General features: G+C 42.8%; 1 protein-coding gene across 1 annotated transcript in view; it reads right to left on the bottom strand.

The window, feature by feature from the left end:
* Positions 1–6,275, bottom strand: part of LOC142651397 (E3 ubiquitin-protein ligase RNF31-like) — a 91,980-nt gene extending 85,705 nt beyond the window's left edge. Inside the window, exon 1 of the mRNA XM_075826041.1 lies at positions 6,236–6,275. The gene's annotated coding sequence lies outside the window, so the exon portion shown is untranslated. The remainder of the gene's footprint in view (positions 1–6,235) is intronic.
* Between the last annotated feature and the right edge of the window lie 7,475 nt (positions 6,276–13,750).

Here is a 13,750-nt window from a genome sequence, read left to right as displayed (position 1 = left end):
CTCAAGAAACTACCCAACGCCAAAACATTGGCTACCTTGTTTGTCAAACACATCCTGCGTCTCCATGGGGTCCCTGTCAATATTGTTTCGGACAGAGGGGTACAATTTGTTTCATTGTTTTGGAGAGCCTTCTGTATGAAGTTGGGGATTGATCTGTCCTTCTCCTCTGCCTTCCATCCTGAAACCAATGGCCAAACGGAGAGGACTAATCAGTCCCTAGAACAATACTTAAGGTGTTTTGTCTCTGACTGTCAATTTGATTGGGTCTCTTTCATTCCCCTCGCCGAATTTTCCCTTAATAACCGGGTCAGTAACTCGTCTGGGGTCTCTCCTTTTTTTTGTAATTTTGGGTTTAATCCACGGTTCTCCTCCGTTTCACCTGGTAGTTCCAACAATCCTGAGGTAGAGGTCGTTCATCGGGAACTGTGCACAGTCTGGGCCCAGGTTCAGAAAAACCTAGAGGTGTCCCAGAGCGTACAAAAAACTCAGGCTGATAAAAAACGTTCTGCTAACCCCCTGTTTATGGTCGGGGATCTGGTGTGGTTGTCGTCTAGGAACTTGCGTCTCAAGGTTCCGTCCAAGAAGTTTGCTCCCCGGTTTATTGGGCCGTATAAGGTCATTGAGGTCCTCAATCCTGTCTCCTTCCGGCTGGAGTTACCCCCGTCTTTTCGGATACACGACGTGTTTCATGCCTCCCTCCTCAAACGCTGCTCCCCGTCCTTGGCTCCCTCGAGGAGACCTCCTGTTCCCATCCTCACCCCGGAGGGGGTGGAATTCGAGGTGGCCAGGATTGTGGACAGCAAGATGGTCCAAGGCTCCCTCCAGTACCTGGTCCATTGGAGAGGATACGGGCCCGAGGAGAGGACTTGGGTACCCGCCCGGGATGTTCACGCTGGGGTATTGGTCAGGAGGTTCCACCTGCGTTTCCCCAGTAAGCCAGGTCCACTTAGAAAGGGTCCGGTGGCCCCTCATAAAAGGGGGGGTACTGTAAAGGATCTGCCAGGCACTGCGGGGTTAACTCCCAGAACTAATCAGTCAGCACCTGAGAATACATCCCTGAGACTGACTCCTGCTTCCACCATTCAGGCTGGCAGGCTTAGGAGTGGGAGAGCCTATCGTAACCTGGCCAGACTCAGCTAGCTCCCGCCCTCGGTCTATTTAAGCCTGCACTTCCTGTCCCTCGGTGCTTGTTATTGCTTGTGTTTCTTTCCTTGTGGTTTCCTGGCCCAGCTACAGCTCCTGCTATTTTTGATCCTGCTCCATACCGACCCTGGCTTACCGACTACTCTTCTGCTTTTCGTTTTGTACCTCGCACACTCCTGGCTTGACTCGGCTCGTTCACCACTCTGGTTGCTCACGGTGTTGCCGTGGGCAACGGCCCCTTTTTCCTTGCTTGTGTTCCTTGTATGTTTGTCGTGTTTGTCGTGCACTTACTGAGCGCAGGGACCGCCGCCCAGTTGTACCCCGTCGCCTAGGGCGGGTCGTTGCAAGTAGGCAGGGACAGAGTGGCGGGTAGATTAGGGCTCACTTGTCCGTCTCCCTACCCCCTGCCGTTACAGGGAGCATATATAAGTTCCAGTAAAGTGCAGCTGAACCCTGGCGCAGCCGAAGGATGCAGGTACACCTTCTAACTTTGGGTATTCTGTGAGGGAGTCGTTGGCTTCCACTGTGACCCATAGAGTCCCTGTTTCTACCAGGCTGACCTTGGGGTTTAGGTGCAACCACTCTCATGGGGGACTCCCATGTGATTCACATCCACAAAACTGGCAATAGAATGCTCCACGCGTCTCCATGTTGTTCTACTTTATTGTCCATTGTTGAAATTTAGTGCTCTTTTACTAAAAAAAACCTCCTGGACTGTTATGTCTTAATCGCAGGCTGGGTTCACACAGAGTTTTCTGCCGAGTTTTTTGATGAGGAAACCGCGCCAAAAAACTCGTCAAAAAACGGCCCGAAAATGCCTCCCATTGATTTCAATGGGAGGCGGAGGCGTCTTTTTCCCGCGACATGCCCTATCTTCGGGCGTTTACGCCTCTGACCTCCCATTAACAGTTTTTCCGCTCACGAGACAAAAACGCCCCCGCCTCCCATTGAAATCAATGGGAGGCATTTTTGGAAGTTTTTGGGCGCGTTTTCCGATGCGGTTTCCGTGTCAAAAACGTGTCAAATACTCAGTGTGAACTGGCCCTTACATTGTCATAGAAGTCATTGAGGCTCCATAAAAACCTAATTATTTTTGCATATCAGAGTAGGGACCAGCTGACAGGTCTCCTTAGTGGGTCAATACCAAATAACCCACTGTAGCATAATGAAATATATATCTACTGTAGATGAACTCTTCCCCTAAATCAGTTTCTGTACAGAGACCCCCAAACTGGACATCAACTTAAACATATTTCTAAAAAGAAATGATTCGATATTGTAAATTGCAAGTTGTAAAACTCATTGTACTACATTGGTCTAATGAATACAGTTTGTTTCTGCTAATTATATATATCTTATATAATTAGATTTAGATCAGGGGTCTCAAACATGCGGCCCCTGAGGCTGTCATCTGCGGCCCGTGGGGCACAGTAGCTACCTCAAGAGAGGAGAGAGCAGGTCAAAGCAGGAATGCGCCGGCGCTCCTTCATTACATCATGAAGGAGCGCAGTACGTGGTTGTAGGTGAGCAATGGCCACACAGCCCCCTGTAGATAGTGCAACCCCCCTCTAGATATTTCCCCACACTCCCTCTGTAGATAGCGCTACATTCCCCCTGGGCCATACCTCCAAACCGTCCAGCAGGACAGTCTTGGATTCTGGGCAGTGTCCCGCTGTCCCAGGCGGCCGGGGGTATGTCCTGCTGTCAACTGTATCTGTGTTCTCAGGACGCAGATACAGTTGAACCCAATGCTGAAGCAATCAGTTCAGAGCGGAGGAGCAGAGGGAGCTCCTCCGCTCGCCGAAGACTCCCCAGGCACATCGCTGCTTTAAGCGTTGTGCCCGGGGAAGCCCTTGATGTCACTGTCCATATATGGACAGTGATGTCAGTGGCTACTCCTGGAGTGGAATCCCCATTGCCGATGCTCTGGCAGGGGATTCCGCTCCAGGAGTAGCCCCTGACTTCACTGTCCATATATGGACAGTGACATCAGGGATACAAATAGGAGCGGAATCACCAGCCTATGCTCTAGCTGGGGATTCCACTCGTAGACGGAGTCCAATGGCACTATCTAGGGGCGGTAGCGCTATTTACAGAGGAGTGGCACTATCTTCAAGGGGGTGTGGCATTATCTACAGAGGGCACTGTGGCATTATCTGCAGAGGGCAGTGTGGCAATATCTGCAGAGGGCAGTGTGGCAGTATCTACAGAGGGCAATGTGGCAGTATCTACAGAGTGCAGTGTGGCATTATCTAGGGGGTGTGGCATAATCTACAGTGGGTGTGGCATTATCTACAGAGGGCACTGTGGCTGTATCTACAGAGGGCACTGTGGCATTAATTACAGAGGACACTGTTGCATTATCTAGGGGGTGGCATTATCTACAGGGGGCACTGTGGCAATATCTGCAGAGGGCGGTGTGGCAGTATCTACAGAGGGCAATGTGGCAGTATCTATAGAGGGCAATGTGGCAGTATCTACAGAGTGCAGTGTGGCATTATCTAGGGGGTGTGGCATAATCTACAGTGGGTGTGGCATTATCTACAGAGGGCACTGTGGCAGTATCTACAGAGGGCACTGTGGCATTAATTACAGAGGACACTGTTTCATTATCTAGGGGGTGGCATTATCTACAGGGGGCACTGTGGCAATATCTGCAGAGGGCAGTGTGGCAGTATCTACAGAGGGCAATGTGGCAGTATCTACAGAGGGCAGTGTGGCAGGCTCTACTGAGGGAAGTGTGGCATTATCTACAGAGCGCACTGTGGCATTATCTACAGAGGGCACTGTGGCATTCTCTAGGATGGGTGTGGCATTATCTATGGGGGTGTGGCATTATCTACAGAGGGCACTGTGACATTATCTACAGAGCGCACTGTGGCATTATCTAGGAGGGGAGTGGCATTATCTATGGGAGTGTGGCATTATCTACAGGGGGCACTGTGGCATTATCTACAGAGGGTACCATGGCATTATCTAAGAGGGGTGCGGCATTATCTACAGTGGGGGGAGGGGGTGATATTATCTACAGAGGGCACTGTGGCATTATCTACAGAGGGCACTGTGGCATTATCTGCATAGGGCACTGTGGCATTATCTAGAAGGGATGTGGCATTATCTATGGTGGTGGTATTATCTACAAGGCACTGAGGCATTATCTACAGAGGGCACAGTGGCATTATCTACAGAGGGCACTGTGGAATTATCTACAGAGGGGACTGCGGCATTATCTAGGAGGGGATGTTGCATTGTCTACAGGGGGTGTGACATTATCTACAGAGGGCACTGTGGCAGTATCTACAGAGGGCAGTGTGCATTATCTACATAGGGCACTGTGGCATTATCTAGGAGGAGCGGGGCATGATCTATGGGAGGTGTGGCATTATCTACAGAGGGCACTGGCATTATCTACAAAGGGCACTGTGGCATTATCTACAGAGGGCACTGTGGCAATATCTAGGGGGTGTGTGGCATTATCTACAGTGGGTGTGGCAGTATCTACAGAGGGCACTGTGGCCATATCTACAGAGGGCAGTGTGTCAATATCCACAGAGGGCACTACAGCATTATCTACAGAGGGTACTGTGGCATTATCTACAGAGGGCACTGTGGCATTATCTACAGAGGGCATTGTGGCACTATCTAAGAAGGGACTGCCCAATCTTGACATTCTTGTGTCTGCCAAACGCTGCCAACTGAGCAGCTAGACTGCATTTAGCGACGCTTAAACTGGAAAACTGTATTGTTAAAATACACATGGAATAAACTCGCAAATTTCCGGTAAGTTTAAACCTAACAGTATTATTATAGTAATGTAGTATTGTTATAGTAATGTAGTATTATTATAGTAATGTAGTATTGTTATAGTAATGTAGTATTATTATAGTAATGTAGTATTGTTATAGTAGTGTAGTATTATTATAGTAATGTAGTATTGTTATAGTAGTGTAGTATTATAGTAATGTAGTATTGTTATAGTAATGTAGTATTGTTATATGTGATGTCGTTTTTTTATACTAATGTAGTAGTATTATTATAGTAATGTAGCATTGTTGTAGTAATGTAGTATTATTATAGTAAGGCTGGGTTCACACAGAGTTTTTTGTAGAAGGAAAATCTGCCTCAAAATTCCGTTTGGAATTTTGAGGCAGATTTTCCTCTGACTGCATGCCGATTTTCTCGGCATTTTTCGCTGCATTTTTTGCCCGCGGCCATTGAGCGCCGCGGCCATAAAACACTGCGAAATACGCTTTCTCTGCCATTGATTGATTTTTGGGGACTTTTTCCGACGCGGTTTCCACTTCTAAAAACTCGTCAAAAACTCTGTATGAACTCCCCTTAATTTAGTATTATAGCAATGTAGTATCGTTATAGAAATGTAATATTATAGTAATCTAGTATTGTTATAGTAATGTAGTATTGTTATAGTAATGTAGTATTATAGCAATGTGGTATTATAGTAATGTAGTATTATTATAGTAATGTAGCATTATAGTAATGTAGTATTGTTATAGTAATGTAGTATTATAGCAATGTGGTATTATAGTAATGTAGTATTATTATAGTAATGTAGCATTATAGTAATGTAGTATTATTATAGTAATGTAGCATTATAGTAATGTAGTATTGTTATAGAAATGTAATTTTATAGTAATCTAGTATTGTTATAGTAATGTAGTATTATTATAGTAATGTAGTATTGTTATAGTAATGTCGTATTATAGTAATGTCGTATTGTTATAGTAGTTTAAATAATGACTTGATTAACAATAATTTTGTATTTTAATCAAATTTGAAAGTAATGCGGCCCGTCAACATCACATTTTTTCTATGTGCGGCCCATTTACCCGGCTGTGTTTGAGACCCCTGATTTAGATGATGTAACAGTAAATATATTCTTATCCTGCATCTTTAGATTGTACTGGCTGCTAAGAGCTAGTAAAATTATTTCCATTAGCTTATTAAAGAGACTGTTAGTTACCAACACAAACATTATCTATAGCAAAGTATGTCAGGACAACAGATGATGATGATGATGATAGAAAATGATTATATAATAATAATAATAATAATAATGATGATGATGACTTACCGGACTATCTTCTGATTCTGCCGTAGAGAGAACAGCTGTCCTAAAGAAAGCAAAAACACAATGGCTATTATACAGAGTGCAGTTCCTCCTAGCACTGCCAGCTTCCTCATTGCATCACTCACACAATCTTGGCTCTTTTTGCCATTGAATATAAAAGTTATATGTGGTTCAGAGGCTGGGGCACGTCGTCATATATAGAATTTGAAAGTTTATTGAAGAAGTTTGTGGAAGGAAACTCTAAAGTGCAACATCAAAGAGTAAATTACAAACTATAATAAAATTACATTTTTATAGGTGTTTGCTGTTCTCCACTGGACAAAGTAGACGTCACAGAGTTGCACGCTCTATCATGATATTTAGTATTTACTGATGGTGACAAAAGAAGTTTGAGATTCATCATTATGCAGAAGACCCTAGTCTTGATCTGCTCCAAGCAACTATTTAGCTTGTGATTTTCTTAGCTGAAAGAAAAATGATGGATATGAATTGCTTAGCACCTTTGGAGATGTTCAAAATCACCTTCTAAAGGGCTCATTAAAAGGGTCTTGTAAAGGGGCCATGTCATAAATTCTGAGGGGGTTTATGGAATATTTAAGAGCGTACATGCCATAGAGGCAGCCTATGTGGCAGTTCATGCCATAGAGGCAGCCCATCTGCTATGGGACAGCTTCAGGTTGGCTGCATACATTAGGATGGTAAACACCTGTGCAGAGATACCTTCTCCACAGGCCCTACAATATTATAAAAAATGGGTGTGGGGAACTAATCCAGGGATCCTAAACAGGAGTAGAGATGGGGCAGACAAGCCCCAAGTATTCCTGCCCAAGGTGGTAAGGGGTGAGGTGGTATTAACCAGTATCAGAAGGGGCCCTATTTTAATCTTTGCTACATAACTTCCTCACCTCTATATAAACGGCTTCAGTTTTGAGGGTAATGCGTTAAGTTGTCGTCCCAGCTAAACCTGGAGGTCTTCACTTTTTACTGCAGCCTTCTTTTAACCCATTGTTCTCTTTTCTTGCTCGCTTGACATTCTCTTTCATTATTTTTTTTAGATACCTCCTTATCAGAAATTTCACAAATGTGTCCCTTCACCTTGTATTCATTGCTGTGTTTGCTTACTGTTCAAATATCACTTTTAACTCTTTTTTCTGGAATGGATTTTTATTTCCTGGTGGCTGTAGATGCCTTTTTTCCTGCTTGTTTTATTCAATAACATATAGCATGTTATGTTTTGCTAAATTGGAATTTTTTCTATGAAGAAACTTTTAGCAAAAACAGTTCATTTGTATCAGGAGTCTGGTCATTGTCTGATCTGGACGCACAGCTTGGTATGAAAATAGGGCTCCCCAAAGTGGCCAACCAGAGGTCCCCAGAGGGCAGGCCAAGTTGGAGACATAGATTTGGCAAGTAACTGAGTAACTGTAACGTCTATGGCCACGGCTCGTCGTTCTGACTTACCCCTCGACGGGCGCGGCCATGGACATGTGAGTTCCCTGCAGCGTCGTCCCCCTGTGAGGCGCCGGCACTCACTTCCTGGTATCGAGACGGTCTCCGGAGGGCACCCGCGCGTGCACGTTCTTAAAGGGCCAGTGTGCGCATAATTGCAGGAAGTCTGCATCAAGCCCAGAATGTTACTGGACTATATAAAGGACTCTGCCCTCTTGTTCTTTGCCTGAGCATTGTTCGTTACTCAAAGTTTGTCTTGCAAATGGTCTCCTAGTGTCTTCCAGTTCCCAAGTGTTTCCTGTATCCTGTATCCTGTGCTGTCCTGGCCAAGTGCCGTGCTGAAGCTGTTGTCGTGTTCTGCTACTCCACGCCTGATGTCTACCTGCTGCCTGGTCACAGCCGAGCCTGCCTTGCTACTGTCCGAGTTGCCACAGGTACCCTTTCTGGACTATAGACTCTGTACTATACCTGTTTGGCCAGCTGCCATCCCGCTACGCGGTACGGCCCAGTGGACAATAAAGTGGGAAGAAGGGAAAAAGGCTGGCACTGCTGAACCAGCACAATAGGAATAGGAGTGTGTCAGATGGCTTGTTTTCTAAATGGATAATTGCAGGCAAGTTGCCCCGGAGTTGCTCATCGAAAATGTAGCACAACCAGCTAAATATAAGTATAGAGGAATGATCGAGGCACTCACCGGACTGGCAACACAATTTCTTTATTTGGAAAGATCTCGGTCAGGATGTGGAATTGCCTACAGTCGTTTCACGTGCGTACACGCTTTCTCAAGGACCTGTTTGGCCAGCTGCCATCCCACTACGCGGTACGGCCCAGTGGGTCCACACGCCGTATCGTGACAGTAATACACAATAAGTAATGACTTAAAGATGGTCCAGGTATGGATTCTAATGTGATAACATTGGTCTATTCGAGAGGGGATTTATATAGTGCCATGATGCCCTCTATGGAAGACGAGTGTCCAGTCCAAGACAAACCAGAAGAATATTAAAGCTTACCGCCAATTATACTGACATTACATAGAAAATTATAGTGCAGGAGTGTGCACAATAATCGTTTGTATTAGCCACTCTGCATCTAACTACGGCACGGACTGTCTATTTCCCGTATCTAGAACGGCCGCCAGCGCTGTAGGATCACGTTACTTTCTACAGCGGTGGCAGCCATTCTTTATGCGGGAGCAATGGAGAAGAGCAGGATGTACTCTCTCCTACTGTGGAGTTATGAGCAGCCGGCAGCACGGACTATACACAGTCTGCGATGTAGTTAGAAGCAGAATCGCTAATACAAGTTACTTAGGAAAACGATTGATGTGCACACTCCTGCACTATAATCGTTTATCTATATAATATCAGTATAATTGGAGGTACACTCTAAGAATAGTCATTTAAAGGTACATGATCTTCAAAGACCATATAAAGTTAGTCAAGTATTAATTATATAACAAAGCAATAGAGAACCACATACCGTACAAGCAACATGAATGAGAAACATTGGAGGATTATGAAGGATTCATTTTCTGCAGCATAATGCCGTTTTGGAAATTATTTTTACTATGATTGGTAAATACACTCTGATTTAACCCCTTAGTGACCAGCCTATTTTAGGCCTTAATGACCAAGCTATTTTTTAAGTTTTTCCATCGTCTCATTCAAAGAGCCATAACTTTTTTATTTTTGCGTCGACATAGCTGTATAAGGTCTTTTTTTTGCGGGACAAGTTGAATTTTTTAAAAGCAACATTTTGGGGTACATATAATTTATTGATTAACTTTTATTAACTTTTTTTGGGGGGAATAGAAAAAACAACTATGCGCACTGATATGGTATTCCGTTCTGTTAATTTCTAAATTCACTTCCTGATTAGAACGATTAAAAGGTAAATTTTATTGAATTTTTAAAAAAAAAATAAGCTCTTGAAGCCCAATTCAAATATAGCAAGCTCAGACAAATGGTCAGAGACAGGGAACGGTCTATTGCTAATTTTGTTCCACCCCTAGACCACGATCTCCCCTTATTGTATAAAGTACTGAAACCACTTGCTGAATGAATAATCCTACGTGTTTCAGTATCACAGGTACATGTGATGCGTCATCAGGGATTAAAGTTTCAAAATATATTTATGCCGGTTAGCAGTTTTGTGCCAATTCTATCTCCCGACGCGTGCACGACTCTGTGCGGCCATTGTATCAGACTCGTGCACGCGCCGGGAGATAGAATCGGCACAAAACTGTGCTAACCGACATAAATATATTTCTAAACTTTAATCCCTGATGACGTATCACGTGTACCTGTGATACTGAAACGCGTAGGATTATTCATTCAGCAAGTAGTTTCAGTACTTTATACAATAAGGGGAGATCGTGGTCTAGGGGTGGAACAAAATTACCAATAGACCGTTCCCTGTCTCTGACCATTAGTCTGAGCCTGCTATATTTGAATTGGGCTTCAAGAGCTTATTTTTTAAAAAAATTTCAATAAAATTTACCTTTTAATCGTTCTAATCAGGAATAGAAAAAAAGCAGCAATTTCACCACACTTTTTTGCGTACTAAATTTACACAGTTTACCGTGTGGTACAAATAACACAATAACTTTATTCAGCAGGTTGTTACGATTGCAACGATACCAAATGTATATAGATTTTGTATGTTTTACTACTTTTACACAGTAAAAACTTTTTTTTTTCAAAATTATTTGTTTTTGCGTCTCTAAATTTCAAGAGCAATAACTTTTTTATTTTTCCACCGATGCAGTTGTATGAGGGATTTTTTTTATGGGACGACTTGTAGTTTTTATTGGTACCATTTTGGAGTAGATGCGACTTTTTAATCACATTTTATAAAATTTTTGCATTGTTTTTTGTTTTATTTTTTACGACATTCACCGTGTGTGTTAAATAATGCAATAACTTTATATTTGGGGACTTTACGGACGCAGCGATACCAAATATGTGTAACTTTGTAACTTTTTAATAATAAAGCATATTGTAAGGGAAAAAGTGGGTTTTTAATTTTTTTTGTCACTTCTTTTTTTAAAATTAACTTTATTAACTACTTTTATTATACACTGCAATACTTTTGTCTGTATTGTGTAAAACAGACAGGCATCTGCTAGGCCCTGCCTCTGGCCCCCCGTTGTCGTAGAAGACACCGGCACTCTGTGATCACACGCAGCATGCCGGTGGGGTGAGAGAGGGAGCTCCCTCCCTCTCTCCATAACCACTCAGATGCGGCGCTCGCTATTGAGCGCCGCCTCTGAGGGGTTAAACTGGCGAGATCGATATCGGTTTCGCCCGTTCGAGCAGGGCTGCTCCCTGCTCTCAGCTACCTCTGGTAGCCTTCGAGCAGGGAGATTTAACGGCTCCCTGCTCTGTTCATTTATTCGGATGCAGCGCCGTGAAAAGGCGTATGCATCAGAATAAAGCCCAGTAGTGATCGCCATGAAAAGGCGTATTGGTGGTCACCAACGGGTTAATTATAGTGCACTGTTTATGTAAGTTGCTGGGGGGACAATCTTAGACATCTGAATGGGGTTGACTATGTGATGTAAAAAGAGCCTTATTTTGGTTTCATCCTTTTCTCTGCTGGTAATGGTAAATACTAAGATTCAGTTCTCTGTATTTGCATCCATGTGCAGATTCTGTGTTCCATCTGGAGGTGAACTGTTCACATAAATTACTATAATTATTATACACAATACAAATTAGAGAATTGAATTGTGTACATTTCATTGAGTAGTCCAACTAGTTGCCAATTTTCTACCAGCCAGTTCTTCAAGGGGTTGTCTGGTTTAGCAAACCCATTTTTAAATATCCCATTAGGGAATTCTGAATTAATTGAGTGGTGCTCCCTATTCAGGACTCTCATTCAATAGCCAGAACGTGGCTAAAAATAGTGACTCTCTCTCTCTCTGAAGGACCAGGCACGTCCGTGGATTACATGTACAGCCGATTGTTTTCAATGAGGACTGTGTTTGCAGAATTAAAAAAAATTTCATCTATAATACAGTCACTGATTTGCCAAATAAATGACTGATATAACAAAAGAATTTATATTAAAATACCTTAAGGCATTAGGTCAAAAATCTCCAAAATCCATATGTTTTTCCAGACAATTTTTGGCTACGTATTGAACCTGTTGGCTGGGATCTGATAGTCACTGCTGTGTCTAGCTTTACACAATCAAAAGTTAGTGGCTTATACACTCATTAGTCAGACAAAGCTAAAAACTTGTTCCCATTTTGAGACACATTGAGATCTTGGAAGGAGATGCGGAAACTACACGGTCTGCCTTTCCCTCTCCCTAAACATTGGCCCCTCCGTGCTCACCCAGAATTATTTCCTGGAAGGGATAGCACCCTATATAAGGAGTGGATAGAGAATAGGATATGCACAGCAGGTAGTTTGATAAATGGAGGGGACAGGAGCTGGATGTAATACAGTATATGGAAGGAATATCAAAATTCTCTTGATGGAGAGGTTTTTTTCATTATTTTTTTTATTTCCAATACAAAACAATTACAAACATGTCGCCTCACAGGGCATACCTGCAATTTTGAACACAAATATATAATACACACTTACTCCCCCTCTCGTTCATACCAAACCTGCCCAGCCCTCCCCATTGATGGGAATAAAAAAATAAAATTATAATTATCCACCATAACTAAGACAACATTCAGACCACTCCTCCACATATTTCCATATTTCTTTACCAATCTTGTCTTTATTTATTATGTTCTCATACCTCAAGATGTTGCTCCCCACATCTCGCCAACTCAAGCAACTGGGGTGCCTTTATTGACAACGAACCTCTTGCTATTATCAAGCGAGCAGCAAAGAACAGCTTATATACGATCCCCAGTCTTTATATTGTTTATCTTTATTCCACTCAAATCCCCTAACAATGCATATTCATATTTAGACTATATCTTTAATTTATGTATTTTTCCCATTATTTCAAAAATATGAATCCAATATCTGCTAACAAGATCGCATTCCCACCACTAAAGCTCCAAATCAGCTTTCACCATTGAAGATCTGTTATAATTCGCAGACTCCATTGCACCAATTCTATGGAGCCTTATAGCTGAGTAATATAAACGAAGTGTTATTAAAAATGGTGTCATCTTATTTGCTTTAGCAGTGAGAAAATTGTACTCATTCGATAAATCTTATCCCAATAACCCACTTCTTTACCCCCAATAACTCTTTCCCCTTTCTTCTTAGTATAAATATCAAATCTATTTTCTACTTCCCAGTTCAAAATTTTATAAACATAAAAAAGTCTTCCCTTAGTGTTACCCTTAATCCCCATTATTTGTGTCATGCCTTTTGACTCTCTTATTTTCAAAATCTCACTCTCTCTCGTGGCTATCACCGCACTCCTGATCCAGGGGCGTAGCTGGGGGGGGCAGGCTAGACATGTGCCCCGGGCGCAACTAGGATGGAAAAAGGGGGGGCACCGCTGGTACAGTCCGCAAAAACAGGTGTCATCTGACCTGAGTCACCTGACCTCACATCAGTGACGTGAGGTCAGGTGACTGACTCAGGTCAGGTGACTGGACTGTTTCATTCCCAGGCCGGCACCGACCTCACTCAGACCTGCTCCTAAATGTGAGTCAAATCGGGCAGAGCGGTAGCGGTAATCTAATGGTTGTGTTAATATAACTTAAAACATAATACTTAAAACAGTTATAAGTATTAAAAAGATTACATTTGTCTTGATCATGTAGGAATTATTTTTCTTCTGAACTTGTAGATACAGTGAATATTTCCAATGCAAACATTTAACATCCATCATTTTCCGGTATTTTTTACTGTGTGAATGTAAAGTTGTTAAATCCTAGAAAGCAATGAATTATTTATCATTTCTCCATTGCAAAATTAAATGGCTTACCTTTTACTTTCAGAGAATCACTAACTACAAAACAGCTGCTGTCAAAACTGGCAGGATGTATCTAGGGGTATTAAAGGATATTCTCGTGATATTGGCATGTCTAGTTAAGTACCAGCTTGGCAGCTGTACACTAATAGTTCAGATCCCATCCTAAAG

Source organism: Rhinoderma darwinii, chromosome 5 (assembly GCF_050947455.1).
Source record: "Rhinoderma darwinii isolate aRhiDar2 chromosome 5, aRhiDar2.hap1, whole genome shotgun sequence".
Taxonomy (NCBI): domain Eukaryota; kingdom Metazoa; phylum Chordata; class Amphibia; order Anura; family Rhinodermatidae; genus Rhinoderma; species Rhinoderma darwinii.
This window is presented reverse-complemented; position numbering and strand designations above follow the sequence as displayed.